The sequence below is a fragment of the Plectropomus leopardus genome, chromosome 16 (assembly GCF_026936395.1).
Source record: "Plectropomus leopardus strain MGB_pleo_1.0 chromosome 16, ASM2693639v1, whole genome shotgun sequence".
Taxonomy (NCBI): Eukaryota; Metazoa; Chordata; class Actinopteri; order Perciformes; family Serranidae; genus Plectropomus; species Plectropomus leopardus.
Genome location: NC_142191.1, coordinates 7,245,796 through 7,262,829, shown reverse-complemented (window position 1 = coordinate 7,262,829; position 17,034 = coordinate 7,245,796). Strand labels below are relative to the sequence as shown.

The window sequence follows — 17,034 nt, the reverse complement described above, 5'->3', positions numbered from 1 at the left end:
CGCAAAAACAACCTAAAACGCTGTAGTATCCATGCCAGGCCAGTAGTTGGCCGTCTAACTTCATAATGAAACACCATAGAAGAACACCATGCGCCATGTGCAGCCATGATGCCACAGTACTCATAGGAGCCGCACATTGCCAGTTTACGCGGTAACAGAAGGGGTTGCGTTTTCAAAAAAGTGCATTCTGTAACCTGGTTTTAAAAATGCGGTTGTCTTGTGAAGACAAGGCCAAACCGCAACAAATGTTTAACATTTCGTGAAAGAACCGTCGCTGTGTAAACAGACCCTTCGATTTTTAAAATAAAGGTTCAGTATCAGCTGAATTTGATATCCGCTAACTCAGAAAGAATATGCATCATCTTCCAAATCTGAGTGCAATGCATGACAATCTTTTCTCCTACCAGGCCAGCATTGCAGCAGCTGTCATGATTCCTCTCGCTATAGCAACCAGGATATCACCCTGTCTAGACTACTCAGGCTACGGTCCGTCAGGACTCCCAGTATAGGCATGATGTTCCAAATTCTGCCAGACCTGCAGTCTCTGTTTCCCAACGCAAGCTGAAAATACATCTGTGTGTCTCTCCTTATTAAAGAAAAGAAAAGAAAACTCAAGTCAGCAAGGTTGTTGAAGTGTGTGATAAATATCGGGAGAGCATAAATAAATACTCTGCTATCACAGCGTGTGTTCAAATCAGTTCCAGCCACTAACGCAGAGCAGATGACGTCACCACAGAGAAATATTATCTGAGATTTTGAACTGATGATTAGTATTTTCCACAGGGAGCTGCATGAAATATCAATTGTGCCCTTTGACTGGCATTTGGACACGCTGCTCCACTGATTACCCGGGGTAGCTCGCACTGTATTCTCTGCTAATAGGGCAAAACTGACATGCTGTTCATTAGTGGGGCCTAGTAATCAAAGGTACACAGGCCCTCATTAAACAGTTGCCAATCACGTATCCAGGATCAAGTCGGAGGCAGCAGCAGGAGGCTTTGCTGAGCACTGAGGGACGGTGAAATAAGGCCTGGTATTCTGGCAGGCACCCCTCTTTTGAGATAACATACAAGATGAGAGATGCAGACTTATTTGGGTTTGATATGCTTCCATGCTGGTACTTAACCCCTGAAGAAGCAGGTTTCCCTTTCCCCAAAAGAGGGATGAAAGAGACTGCGCCAAATCAAAAAGTGACAGACTATTAAGAAAAATAATAATAGAGGCTCGTTTTACCCAGCTGCACAACTGTTTCTGCAATATATTTCCATTAAGATAATTCAATTTGCAGTTTAGTTAATTGCCAAGGAGACTGTGCTGCTGCAGTCATTATAATGCACGCCGGCGTTTTTAAACATCGATGGCTTCGTTTGTTGTTTGGTACTTGCTGGTGGGCGGGTCTTGTGATCTTAAAGCAGTCTTCAGGGGTTACCCGTGGTCACACAAGCAGAGATGCTGACTGGTCGGTGGCTGTAGCAGTAATTGTCAGGCACAACACAACAAACTCAGGCAGGTGGTGGAATCAAAGAAGCAGAGAGAGAGATGCTTAATAGGACACCCAAAGGCTGGCAGTGATGCAACAGAGATGGAGAGGGTTCCTGATCAAAGAGGAGGATGAGCTGAGTCCCAAAGAGTATTTTGCACTGTGTTTAGTTTACGGCTTAATTTGAATGCAAAATATTACTCAGACAGATACAGTACAGTGGCCATTTTAACAAAGACAGAATACAGGCTAAATGGTATTCTGTATATATATAGAAATATGATATATCATTGTATTTAGGTAAAAAGAAACAACTACTTTTCATGCCACTATCCCCTCTGGAAAGACACTAATGGTTCACTAAAAAACATTCAGGGGCTAAAAAGCAGCTGGACAAAGAGCCTTGAGTTGCTAAAAAACAACAAAACACATTTGTGAGCTAAAAGCAGTTGGAAAGACAGCAAAAAGTCACTAATTTATCCTCACATTTGGGGGCCAGAAAGGGAAAAAAAACAGCTACAGGTCTCTAAAAAGCTGCAGGAAAATTATTGAAGAGTCCATTAAAACAACACTCATTTTGAGGGCTAAAAAGCTGCAGGAAAAAAAGCAACATGTTCCTAAAAAAAAACATCCAAGTTTAGGTGCTAAATGCTGCCCAAAAAAGAGCCATGGGTCACAAAAAAGCATCCACATTTGGGGGCTGAAAAACAGCAATGGACTGCTAAACAACACCCACATTTGGGGGCTAAACATCTGCAGGAAATACTGCAATGTTTAACTAAAAAACACACACACGTGGGCATTTTTAGTGACCCATGGCTTTTTTTCTAACAGCATTTAGCAACTAAACCTGAGTGTTTTTTAGGAACGTGTTGCTGTTTTTCCTGCAGCTTTTTAGCCCTCAAAATGAGTGTTTTTGGAGGGGCTATTCGCTGATTTTCCTGTGGGCTTGTTAGAGACCTGTTGCTGTTTTTCCTTTGGCTTTCTGGCCCCAAACGTGAATATCTGTTAGCCACTTGTTGCTGCTTTTCCAACTGCTTTTAGCCCACAAATGTGGTTATTTTTGGGCAACCCTCGTCTCCTTTTTCAGTGACTTTTTATGTCCCAAATGTGGGTGTTGTTATGCAATTCTTTGCTTTTTTCCCCCGCAGTTTTTCAGCCCCCAAATGTGGATGCATTTTAGTGACCTGTTGGTGTTTTACTTGCAGCTTTTTAGCCCCTAAAATGTGGGCAAATTTTAGTGACCTGTGGTTCTTTTTATAGCAGCATTTAGCACATAAACCAGGGTGTTTTTAGAAACATGTTGCCGCTTTTGCTGCAGCTTTTTGCAGCCAAAATGACTCTTTTTAGGGACTCCACTCATTTTCCTTTGGCTTTTTAGAGACCTGTTGTTGTTTTTCTTTGGGCTCTCTGGCCCCAAAACATGAATATCAACTAGCAACTCTAGGCTCTTATTCCAGCTGCTCTTTAGCCCCTAAATGTTGTTTTTGGTGACCCATCATCATTTTCTGTTAGAGGATAGTAGCATGAAAAACAGGGGTTTTTGGTTTTGTTTTTAACCTTTAGCATTGTTGAAACATGAAGGTTCGGTGTATTCAGTACATAATCACATGCACATGTGACATACCCATGGTTTGCAGAACTCTACAATTCTAACATTTTTTTCAGGTGATTGGGTTGCACACACACACACACACACACACACACAAACTGTGAGACCACATGAAAGCCTGGAGCCATGCCGGGAGCTTCATAGGTTCACCTTGAGGCCAACCTCGCCCTATTTTTCCTCTCTTTCTCTGTCATTAAAGGGATCTCCTTCAACACTTCATGTTCATCTTGCTGAGCAGCATAATGACTGTAATTAAAGTGACGGGCTACTCTGCCCTTATCAGTCATAACACTATGAGCCTGTCCAGGCGGTTTCACACTGGGAAGGTTTATTCCATTTGTGTCTGAACAAATCTGTGATTATTTAACTCTCTTATCTTCACAACGATTCATTAAAACAACTGACAGTGGAGAAATTGCTATGCACAGTTGAACCACCAAACCATGTTCAGCTTGTTCTGACAAGAGATTTTGTGTTAAAGGATTAATCTCTGCCTGAGTGGGTCTATATGCCTGAACTAACTCTACTCACTTTTTTCCTGCTTTTAATGCCGTCTTCCACTTTTATGCACCAGCGTTCATTCATCTGAACAGTTATGAAAAAGATATCAAAATTTGAATAACTCGCTTATACTCTGAGTCTGTGTGAGGATAACAGAGAAAGATATTACCTTCATATGGGAACATGTTAGAAGTGAATATAAAATGACAGTATTAGAAATTACAATTAAGGAGATATACTGAAGTACTGTACTTAAATACAAATTTGAGGTTCTTGTACTGAACTATTTCCATTCTATGCCAATTTCTTCTTTCACTCTACACCATCTCAGAGAAAATATACTGTACGTTTACTCCACTACTTTAAATGACGGCTTTAGTTACTCGTTACTTTTCAAATTAAGACATTTGTTTATTTGATTGTGGCTCAGATACCCAGTTTTGTTGTGAGAAAAACGTTTGCTAAATGTCCAGACAATGCTTTAAAAATACTTGTTTTTTTGTTGACAGAATTACTGCTAAATATAAAGCATCTGGTTTTGCTGCCAAAACCATGTCCGATAAATGTCCTGACATCTTGTTAAAAAGACTTGTTGTTGACAGAATAGCTGTTGCTAAATGTCCCCATGTCCCATTAAAATACCTTGTTTTGTCACCATAAAAAGCTGCCTAAATGTCCAGGCGTCTTAACAATTGCTGGTTTTGTCGCCAGAAAAATTCGGTTTCACGTCCTACGTCTTGTTAAAAAATCCTAGTTTTCTTGACAGAAAAACATCTGCTAAATGTCCCAACGTCTCATTGAAAAGACCTGCTTTTGTAGATGGAAAATTTCTGCTAAATGTCCTGTTGTCTTGTAAAAAAAAAACACCTGCTTTTGTTGATAGAAATCATCTGCTAAATGTCCCAATGTCTCGTTAAAAACATCTGGTTTTGTCACCAGAAAAACGTCAGCTAAATGTCCTGATGTCTCATTATAAAATACCTTGTTTTGTTGACGAAAGACTACTACTAAATGTCCTGTCTAGTTAATAATACCAGATTTTGTCTCCTGAAAAACATCTGATAAATCCACGTCTTATTAAAAAAATGGCTGCTAAGTGTCCAGGCATTTTATTAAAAATACCCAGTTGTGTTAAGTGCCTTTACTTTTCATACTGTAAGTACATTTTGCTGATTATTCTTTCAGACTTTTACTAAAGTACGGTTTTAAGTGCAGGACTTTTACTTGTAACAGAGTATTTTTAAAGTCTACATTAAAGAATCTGAATACTTTCTTCACCTCTGTTTATATACGACCCGTCACATACATCATTTACAAAGTTTACTTAACATAGCAGCATACACAGCTATGTCGTTATTAAAATAAGTCAACCTTCAGAGTACTTCCTCCACCTCCGCCAATTACTTTTAATTGCACAAATATCCAGATGTTACTCAAACTAGAGACAGAACAGTGAAGAGCTACTTTAGTAAACTAACAGAAAAGAAATTAAATGGATCTCTGGTGGAAAACGGAAAAAGCAGCATTATTTTTAAAGGCAAAAAGTCGGGATTGAAATGTCAATCTCAACAAGGAACCGAGAAACTATTAAAACGAGAGGCTTCATGGTTTCCCAATGGAGCTCAATAATAAAAGACCGGTTACTACAAACAGAAGGGTGCTTACAAGCGGAAAAACAATTAATGTTTGACACGAGGGAGGGCAAAAAAGAAAGCATTATCGAGGACTCGCCGTGAACGTACATTAAAGACATAGCTGGAGTGGAGAGATACGTCTAGACACAGTTTGTCTTCAGAGCCTCGCTGCTTTTTTCCCCAATAATCTGCTATGACTGACTGCTCTCTTCATATTCAAATGACAACAAAATTCATGAAAGACCTTCAAAGTCGTTTTTGCGAGCAGCGTGTGTTCAGCACCAGTGAAGGGTCCACTCATAGCTTGATTATTTTCAGACCTCTTTTTGTTCCGTTTTGCGGAAAAAACCCAAAGCTCCATCTGAAAAGCGGTTGTGATCAGCTCTCGTTCGCTGCAAAATCCCACAAACGTGTAAACAAAGTTGGAGTAACCTCTAAAAATAAATGGCATTTTATTTAAATCAATGAGCCAAGTGCTCTGCATTCAAACAGACTTGGAATCAAAAGATGAAATATTTTGGTTTGCTTTATGTTCAGAGGGGTGATGCTGCTGAGAGCATGCAGGCAACTATTTTGTCTTTTCACAGCTTGAAGCTCTTTTGCAAACTGCCGCATTGGTTAGGCGCTATGCTATAGCTGAGTGTTCGTGACTGATGCTCTTATTAACTGATACCTTCAGCAGAGAGCTTAAAGCCCACAATCCTTTTTTTTTTTGTTTACCTCGAGGTGGTTGTGTTTAGTATGCTGCATACAAACCTTCAGCTCTTCTGCAATGGCCACATTCAACACACGAAACTAAGGTAAGACTCCACACACCTTGCAGCTATTGCCACGAGACAACGCTTTAGCCCGAGGAATGAATATATTCTGGTGAATTTAACATGACTTTAGACAGACTCTGTGTAACTTCTACATATAGATTATTACAGACATGTTTTATTTTCATATTTAAAAATTTACTCACCACAAACTAACTCTTTTCAACAGCCCTTTTTACACTTCCTGTTTAAGGCAGGTGTTATGCCGCCTAGCCGTTCTGTTTAAAGCAGGTTTTACTGTGAAATAGAAACCAAATACATACATTTGAAGAAAGATGGGATGGGGGAAATGGATTAAATACATAACACAAGGAAAAAAGTTTCCCTTCTTTTTCTCCTCTATTTTTCTCACCTGCTAACTCACAATAATCCCCAATGTGAACTAGTACATACGCTTACTTAAAATCTTTTTTGTATGTTATAGGTTTGTATGTATTTATTTATTTTAAAATGCAAACTAAAAAAGCTTTCCAAACATTTTTTAACTCTAACCCAACCTCATGAATTTTCCATAAAATTTTACCCTGTTCCCATGACTTTATTGAAGTCGTCAATAACAGTTCGGCCTATACACACGTGCTTCCTGTGCATTTGCAGATAAAAAAAACTGCTAGTGCTTGCTATCTTTCCTTGCAAGTTAGATATTCCTGTCAGAAACTAACTGTCTATGCCAACAGACCAGAACAAAATGTCAAGGCTGCAGCAATTTTTGGGGGATAAAAAAAAAACATCAATCCGAGCCATGGTCATGCAGCAGGTTTTAAATAAAATGTATTTTGCGTGACGTTCAACATGCTCCAGGACATAATTGAAATGCAAACCAAAACCGTGCATATTCAAAATTTTTCCAAAATGTTGTAAAAGCATTTCCAAGCCTTAAAGGAATTTCCAGACCATGGGAACCCTGTAAAGGGTAAAATCAAAGCTTTCACACCTTTAAGTCGCCACAGGAGGTAGAAACAGCACCAAAATGAGTCGAACAGAAGCAGTAATGGTGTTAATATATGATGATGGACAGACGGACAGCACTCGCTGTGTCCTCACAACACACGCATGAGCGGCGTCTCTTAAGAAAATGACCAGACAAAACCTGTCGCATGCTCATGAAACACAGCAGAGTCAGTGCAAGTAACGACGTAATATAAGGACCATGTTTCCCCTAAGGTGGGCGGGAGGGGAAATGGTCCAGATACAACAGACTTTCATGCGGGAGGTAGGTGTTCGCTTCCCATGTGAATGAGATTTTTTGTTTTCTACACTTTACCATGCGCCGCCTTCCCCTAATTCTAACATCCACACCAGCACGCTCCTGCTTTTGTTGCCTAAACATAACCACCTGCACCGTAATCCCACCATGTGCATATGCTGACATCATGGTAGCGGCATTCTGGGAAATAAATAGCAGATGCCGAAGGACTTGTAATACACAGACGCGGAAGTCGACTGACAAAACAGCAACAAGTAACTACTGAGTCTTCGAATCTAACATTTTCCAAAATATCAAACTATTCCAAAAATGTGCTGCAATATAAGTAACTACATTTTAATATATGTAACATATACCGAGCAACAGTCATATAACAGTCTTTATATTCAAGAACCAATGTTTGATTTCAAAAACAGACGGCAGTTCGCAGCAGCATCGCCAGCAGCACTTTCATCCTGTTACGACTTAATTATGGCATACATTATACCTCTACCATTTATTAACCTTTATGTGTCAACACAAATGTGTTTTATGATGAAGAAATGAGAAATATATACCGCACACACACATAAAACACTTACTACATGCAACATAAACACTGCATAATGTATGATGACATACACCGGTGATTACCATCCAGCATCTGTAAACATCGCCATCATCTGGCTCAGCTGTACAAAGTTACGGCTTCTCAAAACTTTATTTTCTCATTTGTATTCCCTGTCCTTCTCCTCTGTGAACGTCTGCTGAGAGGTAAGAGTGACTCGAGATCTTGTAACTCCGAGCACGACAGTGTAGATGAGGCCTGTGCCTTCTAAACTCATTTGGGAGGAGGTCCCTAAAGGTGACAGATGAAACCATGCAGGGGGGAAAAAAAAGAAGGTGGGAGGGGAGAACAAGGTGTTTAGAAAGACGAAGCACCTCCGATCGTAAAGAATTCTCGCCATGCATCTGCCATTATCCCAGCGTGCCCGTCTCCTGTCTCGAAACAGACCTGTGAGCCGCTGAGCCAGGGGATATTAATTTGCAGCCCTAATGTTCTGTGGCAAAGGAATTGGAGTCATCTCAACACAAACAAATTGGATCTTGCGGCTCATCTGTGATGCAAGACATGCCCGCAGGTACGGCGGCGAGCTGAATGACCCCCCACCCCCACCCCCCGATAAGCAGAGGAGGATACAGATAAATTCTCAGGCGTGACAACAGTGCAGTGGTCAAGCTGGGTTCAAAATAAAAGAAGTGAAGGAAGGAAAAGAAGCTGTCTATGATATAGTGTTTATAACTGATTCTTCTGATGAGGTTCTGACTGCAGATGGTCCGATATGATCAGTGGTGGATCTTCCTATAGGTGACATTGACAGGCTGCCTAAGACGCCACCGCCACCAGAAATGTCTTAATTTATTTGTTTTTCATCCATAAAAAATAAAAAAAAAGTGAGGAATGATCATAAGACGTAACAGCTGGTCTGTAGAGGGGTATTATCTTTAATTTGGGCAATGCAGCTCAGTTTAAAGGGATAGTTTCTGGCCTTTTTGAAGTGGGATTGATGGGTTACTTATCAATAGTCAGTGTATCACATACAGTAGATGTCAGTCCGCACACCTCCAGTTTGGTGAAGCAGGCAGAAACACCGCCCTGGAAGATAAAAAATGTACTGCTGTGGATGGGGGTCAGCATCAAAATGAATTTTATTCACCAAAAAAAAAAAAATCAGTACCAGTTTAAGTGTTTGCTATTGTTATATTGTTTTTATCTTTACACATCCTCCTCTGCACTTTTGCTATTTTTAATGGAGATAAGGCTTGCAGAATCAGTGACTTCTTTAAAAAAAAAAAAAAATCAATAATATATTATTATTAATTTGTCTGTTTTAATTCATCTATTTTAGTTTGTATTTTATTTTATCTTTTAATTCATTCTTTTATTCGGCCCTGACTGTGTTTAATTCTATTATTAGTACAGTTAATTCTGTGTTTACTGCTAATATTCTTCAAACGGCATTTACTCTCATCGGTGTGGGTTTTTGTTATTTTTGTTTTGTAATTGTTTCTGTCTTTTGTCTGGCCTGAGTTCAGCATTATTGTTTGGCTCTTATTGTTATGTTACCTCTGCAACAAACCCCTCTCGCTTCTGCTTTGCCTTGTTTGTCAAAGTTATATAAATGCTTTATAAAGTGCTATATAAATAAAGTTATTATTATTATTGATACTTTTTATTTTAAAAATGTTAAATCATTTAATAATTAATTAATTATGTTATTATGTACTATAAACTAAGCCTTTTAAGCACCAAAGTGACACAGTAAGACAAACAAAATAACTGAGCAGCAGTGGACCAGCAGCTCGTCAGCGATGTTAAATTCCTGTTTTTCTGTTTTTTCGAGTCTGGCTTTAAAGAGATCGCAGTGTAACGGCTTCATTTTCCTGTTGAAAATCACAAATAGGCTCCTGTTTGTGTTTTTCTTGCTAGTAATAAATGCAATAAATATAAAAAATAACACTATTTTCCTTAGCTTTTTAAGAAATCTTTTAGGTAGCTCAGTTGTTTAGGGGGCCCAGGGCAGTGATACGGAGTCAGAGAAAAAAAGATACTTGATGGCAAAATGGGGGAAAAACCTTAAATTCTGAGAGAGTTAGAGAGAAACAGCAGACACTGCAGGGTTGGAACAGAAGGTGGTTTGGGAAAAATGTTGAAATGGAGGTGCGATCAGTGTTTCAGAACACTCAGGCTATTACACAGCCCGTCAGAGCCACCTCCCCGTGTGCTCGCCCTCTTTTCACTCCCCTGTTGTCCAACCCTCGGTCAAACCTCAGCAACCATCGGTGCAGCTACAAGACTACATTTGATCCTCTCACTTTCTGGCTATTTGTTGACCTTTTTTTCCCCCCATCTTGCTCTGTAGTGCAAAAAGGCCACAATATATTGCACATGAAAGGAAGGACGTTTGAATCCTTGGCTGCAAAAGTGGGAGCATTTTGTGGTCAGGACTCCACTTACGTACTGCTGAAGAAGATTTAGATCCCAGATAATAATGCGGGATTTCAGACCTGGTGCAGGACTACCTTTGAAGTTCACTCACTTAAACGAGCTACTTGAACTACACATTAACCCTGTAGAGCAGTGATGCTCACGTCACGGCTCACGGTCCAAATCTGGCCCTGATAGGGTGCCAGGTGGCCCCCCAAACATTTTCTAGTTTACAATAAAAATAAACGTCCTAAAATGTCCTAAAATCCTCGAAATGTCCTTTCATTCTAGAAACATCCTAATATCCCAGAGAATCTTAGAAATGTCATAACATCCAATAAATATCCTAAAATTAGAAAAATGTCCTAAATCCTAGAAATACCCTGAAATCCGAGAAACGCCCTAAAATCCGAGAAATATCCTAAAAGCCAGGAAATGTCCTAAAATTCTAGAAATGTCCTTAAATCCAAAAAATATCCTAAAATCTTAGAAATCTCCTACAATCCTAGAAATGTCCTAAAAATTTATTAAAATCCAGGACTAGAAAAATCCTAGAAAAGCCCAAAAATTCTAGAAACTTCCAGAAATTTTCTAAAGTTATAGAGCATCCTATAAAATTCTAAAAACGTCCTAAAATCCAAGAAGAGTCCCAAAGTCCTTGAAATGTCTTCAAAGCCTAGAAACGTCCTAAAATCCAAGAAACGTCCTTAAAATCTGAGAAAAGCCCTAAAACCTGAAAAATGTCCTAAAATCCTAGAAAGTCCCTAAAAAACTTAAAACATACTAAAATCCTAGACATTTCTTAAAATCCTAAAAACATCAGAACATCCCCTTGAAACGCCCTAAAATCTAAGAAAGGTTCTAAAATCCTAAAAATGTATCATAGAAACATCCTAGAATCCCGGAAACTTGTTAAAATCTGACATTCGAAACTCCCCAAAATCCTAGAAATGTCTTCAAGTCCTAGAAACACCGTAATATCTGAGAAAGACTAGAAATTAAAAATAAAATTCTAAAAATGTCCTAAAATCCCTGAAACATGTGTGGGGCTGCTGTGACTGGCCCCTGGCCTCCTGTCATTTTGCAAAGGTGGCCCCCAATCAAAGAGGCTGTCCTGAACTTTGTATTATAATCTTCATTTAACCCCCCCCCCCCAAAAAAAGACGGTTTAGTAGTTATGTCCCATAAATCAGAAAGTATTTTCATTTCTACATTTAACACAGAACACTGTTACACTCACATAAAATCAGAACGCTGCAGTGACTTTTTGTAATCACATTTCTAAATGTAGGATTGGCTCCAGCCCCCCCGCGACCCTTACGAGGACTAGCGGTTACGGAAAATGAATGAATGAATGAATTTCTAAATGTAAAAACACCTGTGAAACGGCAGCAGTGAAAATGACACCTCGCTGATGAGTCCTTCACCTCAACAGTAGCAATCTGCTGCGCTCTTCAGTTTCCATTCCCGCCCAGCGTTAATAGAGCGCCCCATCACTCTACGTTCTTTGGAGATATCTGTTGAATTTTCTTCCCTCAGTCGCTCTCTGATGTCTAACAATGTTTCGCCTGCTTTGAACTCCAAAACACGGCTAAAAACATCTCGTGTGCCCAGAAAAAGGCAAAGCATGTGCACACGGAACATGGAGTCTGACAGAATTTGGATTTGTCGGATCAAAAACTGTATTTTTTGCCTCCCATCCTGTGGTGTGTGTGTTTGATGTTTGTTTGTTTTTGTTTTCTTTTACACAACAACAATACATTTACTACAAGAAGACAGCTAGCCATAAATAGAGAAAATTTATGGCTATATTATTTAATAATGAGTGCATGTGTGCATTAAATCTTCAAGAAGTCGTCAAAATAATAATGTTATTAATATCTGTTAGAAGAGGCAGGATGAGATGAATGATCAGGCATCAGCTCCACCTACAGGGAGGCTGAAATCTGAAATAAATGATTCCAGAGTCTATAATTAATGCTCATTGATTTTTAAATAGAGAACATTAATGATGTCCAGTGCAGCAGAGACTGTTGATTAAAAAATATGATTTCTTGAACTTAGTGAGAATATCCATTTACTACCTCGCATGTTTGGTGGTTTTAGGCTTGCTGAGGTTTGACAAGGTACAGGCTGAGGTCGGACCACCGTGATCAATAAGGGTGGATAGAGCTGATTTTTGTCCAAAATTAGGATGTAGTTATGTAGTTATCAGAGACATTCTTGTATTAATTGGGCTCTGCAGTGTTGCGACAGGAGGGGGGCGGAGGGGGAGCTTCACAGGCGGTGATAGTTTCGATCCAATGGATTCACTACAGAAGTAACCTACTGGCTAGAATAAATGTTGGCATGAACCCTTTGAAACCTAAACAAATTGGATAGTTTTTTTCCCCAAAAACATAGGAAAAGGGCCATGAGCAACAAAAGAAAAAAAGACCCAAAAACTCCAAATTAATAAAAATGAACAAGAAAATTACCTGAAATTAGTAAATAAAATAAAAATATAGATATAATAATAATAATAATAATAATAATAATAATAATAATAATAATAATAATAATAATAATAATGAAGTTTAAAAAAAATTAAACAAAAAAAATTAAAACATGTTTTAGAAATGATAATAATTGTGTAACATAATTTTAATTATTTGATTTTGATAATTCTAAATGTCATTTTTCCCTAGTTTATTTCTTGTATTCCTAGAAATTTTTACCAAGACATTTTTCCCTAGCTTTTGAAAAAATAATTTCCTATATCTACTAGTTTCGTGCAACTTGTGAAACATTTCTTACCAAGTTGCCCATTGCCTTTTTTTTCCACAAGTTTCTGAAAGAAAACACACCAATTTGTTCGGGGTTCAGTGGTTTTAATACTCGTGAACAGCATCTGAAAGCAGTACAAGAAAAATGATTTCTGTCCAGGTATTAAAGGGTTAATAAGTATCTGGTTTTAACAACGCTGTGGTTAATGTGTGGTTAGGTTTAGGCACAGAAACTGCTTGGAAAAGAGCATGTATTGGATTTAAAATACCTGGTTTTCGTGGCGCTATCTCTACTCGAAACGCAGCTATGTTTTGGCAAAACAAACACATCATCAGTACAAAAAAACACTGTTCATGACACTGATGGAATCACAACCACATTACTGCAAAAAACAAGTGTCAAGTGGATAAAAACAGCTGGAAATGTAGCCATGACTTGCTAAAAAAACAACTAACTTTGTTGTTTACTGGTCTTGCATTGTGGTATCTATAAATGTAAAGCATCCCGAGAAATGTACAATGCCAACATTTTCTTCCTGTGACTGAGCTGACTGCAGAGGTTTGCTGGGGTTTTTTTGGGTTTTTTTTGCATTTTTGAAAATTAAATAAAGCTGAATTTTTTTTTAAAAAGTTGAAATGTCGAGAATAGAGTTGACTCCTCTGGTCCACAACTGTGTCTGTTTGTATAGCACGCATGTGTAATCATCATTTGTGTGGTTTCTTCTTCTAAACAGTGCAATCTCTTCAATTTCCTAATTCCTTTTACCACAATGTGTTAATGCACTAAAGAAAATACATTTCCTTGTTACTAAAGCCAATTCTGAAGTACAATTTCACAAATTCATCTACACGAGGCACTTTGTCGAATTATCCACATGTGCTAAAGCGAGTGGTTTATTCTCCAAAACTAAACTGTTATATTGAAATATCAAGGTTTTTTTTTTTAACATTTTGACTTTGTTGTCGACATCTGACTTTATTCTCTGGATTTTGACTTTATTCTCGACAGTTTGACTTTATTCTCGACAGTTTGACTTTATTCTCGACAGTTTGACTTTATTCTTGACATTTTGAATTTATCCTCCACAGTTTTACTTTGTTGTCGACTTTTCAAATTAATTCACAACTCTCTTTTTTAAAGATTTTTTGGGGGCATTATTCCCTTTATTGACGGGTCAGCTGTAGAATGACAGGAAATGTGGGAGAGAGGGGGGGATGACAGGCAGCAAAGGGCCACAGGCTGGAATCGAACCTGGGCCGCTGCAAAGGCCTCAGCTGAGCTTGAGGCCGCCCCACAACTCTATTTTTAATATTTTGACTTTTTTTTATCAAAATGCAAAAAAGAAAAAAAACCTCCCTCCATTGATTCATTTTTTATTATGCCTGGCAAGATGTGAAATTCAAACTTTGTTCTCGTTTTTTTTTTTTTAAATTAAAGAAAATCTTCTTTCTCTCATTTTCTTTCTTTTTATGCCTGACCTTAAATTCTCCTGTGACCGACACATCTGCTTCAAGGGAGTGATTGCTTTGGAGTGAGGTACATGTTTGACAACTTGCTTATAGTTTACTATCATTAACCATTATTAATCACTTTGACTTTTTTTATTCCGATCATGATAACAGACAGTTTAAAATCAAACTACAAGTTATTTACTACATCACATTATGATATTATTATATAGCTGATTTCATATCTTAAGATCTTCTTAACAACATTAAATGCATATAACTCGCAAAAAGCAAATGTGTTTATGAAATAAAAGACTCTCAGTTAATATGTTTAAAGTTACACCAATCTGCATCATCTGATCGAAGTTGATTGACAGTTGCATAGCAACATGAGCAAACAACCCCACAACTGCCATCAAATTTTGATCAAAATGTGACAAAATCTCATTGGTCCAAATACACACACACACACATATATATATATATATATATATATATATATATATATATATATATATATATATATATATATATATATATATATATATATGACCTTTATTATTATTATATCACCTTTATCCACTTTAGCCCCGCCCACTCCAGAGCAGCAATGAGGACAAAAACACAAAAACCAAGATCTGTCATGAAAAACAAACAAACTTGGGCAGAAAATGAGATCGTGCAGGAACCTCATTGCTCCTAATGAGAGGCTGATTAAAAAAACAACTCTTCACTGCTTTTATTTTCGCTGCTCGGGTCTATTTTTAAAACTGAAGAAAGTTAAAGTGACTGATTTGGGTGCCAAAAACAGGCCGCGGAGTGCTTCCTCTCTGGCATTTCTGTGGTCCACTTGAACTAATGGACTCACAACAGACATCGCCAGTCCTCTCAGAGTAATTGTAGGCTGTTTAAGAAAGGACCTTTTGTTGACAGAGGATCCACCCTCTCAATGATAATCCTACTGACGACTAGGTGGCACTTATTTATACCTTTTTTATCACTTGTACAACATTGTTTTATGGTTTACAGGTTCGTCACCTGCTTTCAAACTGTGAAATTAATTGTCTAAGATGTGGCTCTGGGTGCAGCTGCCTGGTGACGATTTAAAAGAGGGGAAAAACTGTAAGGGAGCATTAACCACCTTCACACACTGTCAGTGAAAGTGAGCGCACGCATGCAGGGAGGGTGGACGCTGTTTTCCGTCTGTGCGCGCATTACGAAGCGCACCCTCCTCTCTCCAACCGCGCCTGCCTCTCTGAACCTCCCCGCACCAGAGGACTCGTCTCTCTCTCTCTTTCTCAGAAGGTGTTTTAACTTTCCGGAGGCGACAACATTTCGCTCGACTCTCAAGGTAAAGGCTTTATTGGAGAGGGAGACCTTCATATTTATAGAGGAGAGAGATAACGAGACTGACGGCGGCGCAGCGTATTTTTTTTTATTTTTTCGCCGAGCGGAGACCTGTTCAGCCCGAAATGATTGGCTATTTTTTCCAGTGAGAAAGTCTGAGAAATGTCTTTTTTCCCCGGGCGGCACTATCAGCATCCCAGCCATAATGTACGGGCGGAAACAAGCGAGCGTTTGCATCCTCCAAACAATATTTGGATTGTCAAGAACTCAAAGGTAAGGAATTCATCCGTCAATTAAAACCCGAATTTGATTATTTTTTGTAGTTTTTCTTTCAGCAGCGCGTGTAATGCTCTGTTTTAAAGCTCTAAACGCGTGATTATACTGATCTAAATGTGTTTTGTTTTTTTACATTTACGCACACGCTCATGTGTCCGTGGTTAAGAGAAAGAAGTGAAGTGTCGCATCGCAGTTGTTGTGATGGAGGATGTTGTTGATAAAGAACTCACTCAGTTCCCACCTGCCACTGCTGGAGCATGGATCCGACCCTCTTTGTGTGTTGTGATGTGCGATTGTGGCATGAAGTCATCAGGTCACTCATGTGTGGGCTCTGTTCCGTAAAAGTGCCTTTTTTTCCTGTATGGGGATTGGGCTGAACACTTGGCTGGAGGGGGAGAGTGCATCCAAGACGACGTTTCACCCTGTAAACAAAGACAGCAAATAAATAAAAAAAAAAGCAGGAGTGAGAAAAGGAGTGGTTCACTGTCGAGTTCATGGTTTTTCATTTTTTATGCATGAGGAAGTTGTTTTTTTTAAGGTGATGACAAGGATAAATCTTGCAGCCAATATTTAGAACCTTGGGCAAAATAAAAAAAAGAAATGCAGCAAGGAGCTTATGCCCTCTCTCTCTCTCTCACACACACACACACACACACACACACACACACACACACACACACACACACACACACACACACACACACACAGAGCTATCAATCCACTCCTTTCCCTCTGATCTACCCCAGGTGCCTGCAACAATTGGGACAGCACAAGTGATGTCGGGTCTGATCGCTGCTTGAACTGCGGTCCTAATAGATTGCAAAACCTCAGACAGAAAGTAGCTGGTTTTCAACTCACAGCCTGAGCAGAATTTTTTATTTGAAATCAGACTCAGTCCACTACAGATTCATTTCACCGTGTAGTCTGATTTTTTTGCATGTGGGTGATACTGGAATCAGCTGTTGAACTCTATCAAT

The 17,034-nt window shown here is 38.8% G+C and overlaps 1 protein-coding gene and 1 long non-coding RNA gene across 3 annotated transcripts in view; one reads left to right on the top strand and one right to left on the bottom strand.

The window, feature by feature from the left end:
* The window catches only part of LOC148186810 (uncharacterized), a 126,197-nt gene that overhangs the window by 32,928 nt on the left and 76,235 nt on the right, over window positions 1-17,034 (bottom strand). Inside the window, exon 4 of one of the 2 annotated variants that reach the window (XR_015779229.1) lies at window positions 16,288-16,479. This is a non-coding gene — a long non-coding RNA (uncharacterized LOC148186810). The remainder of the gene's footprint in view (window positions 1-16,287; window positions 16,480-17,034) is intronic. The other variant, XR_015779228.1, reaches the window with a different exon arrangement.
* The window catches only part of syndig1l (synapse differentiation inducing 1-like), a 54,983-nt gene continuing 53,104 nt past the window's right edge, over window positions 15,156-17,034 (top strand). The window contains exon 1 of the mRNA XM_042503522.2: window positions 15,156-16,054. The gene's annotated coding sequence lies outside the window, so the exon portion shown is untranslated. The remainder of the gene's footprint in view (window positions 16,055-17,034) is intronic.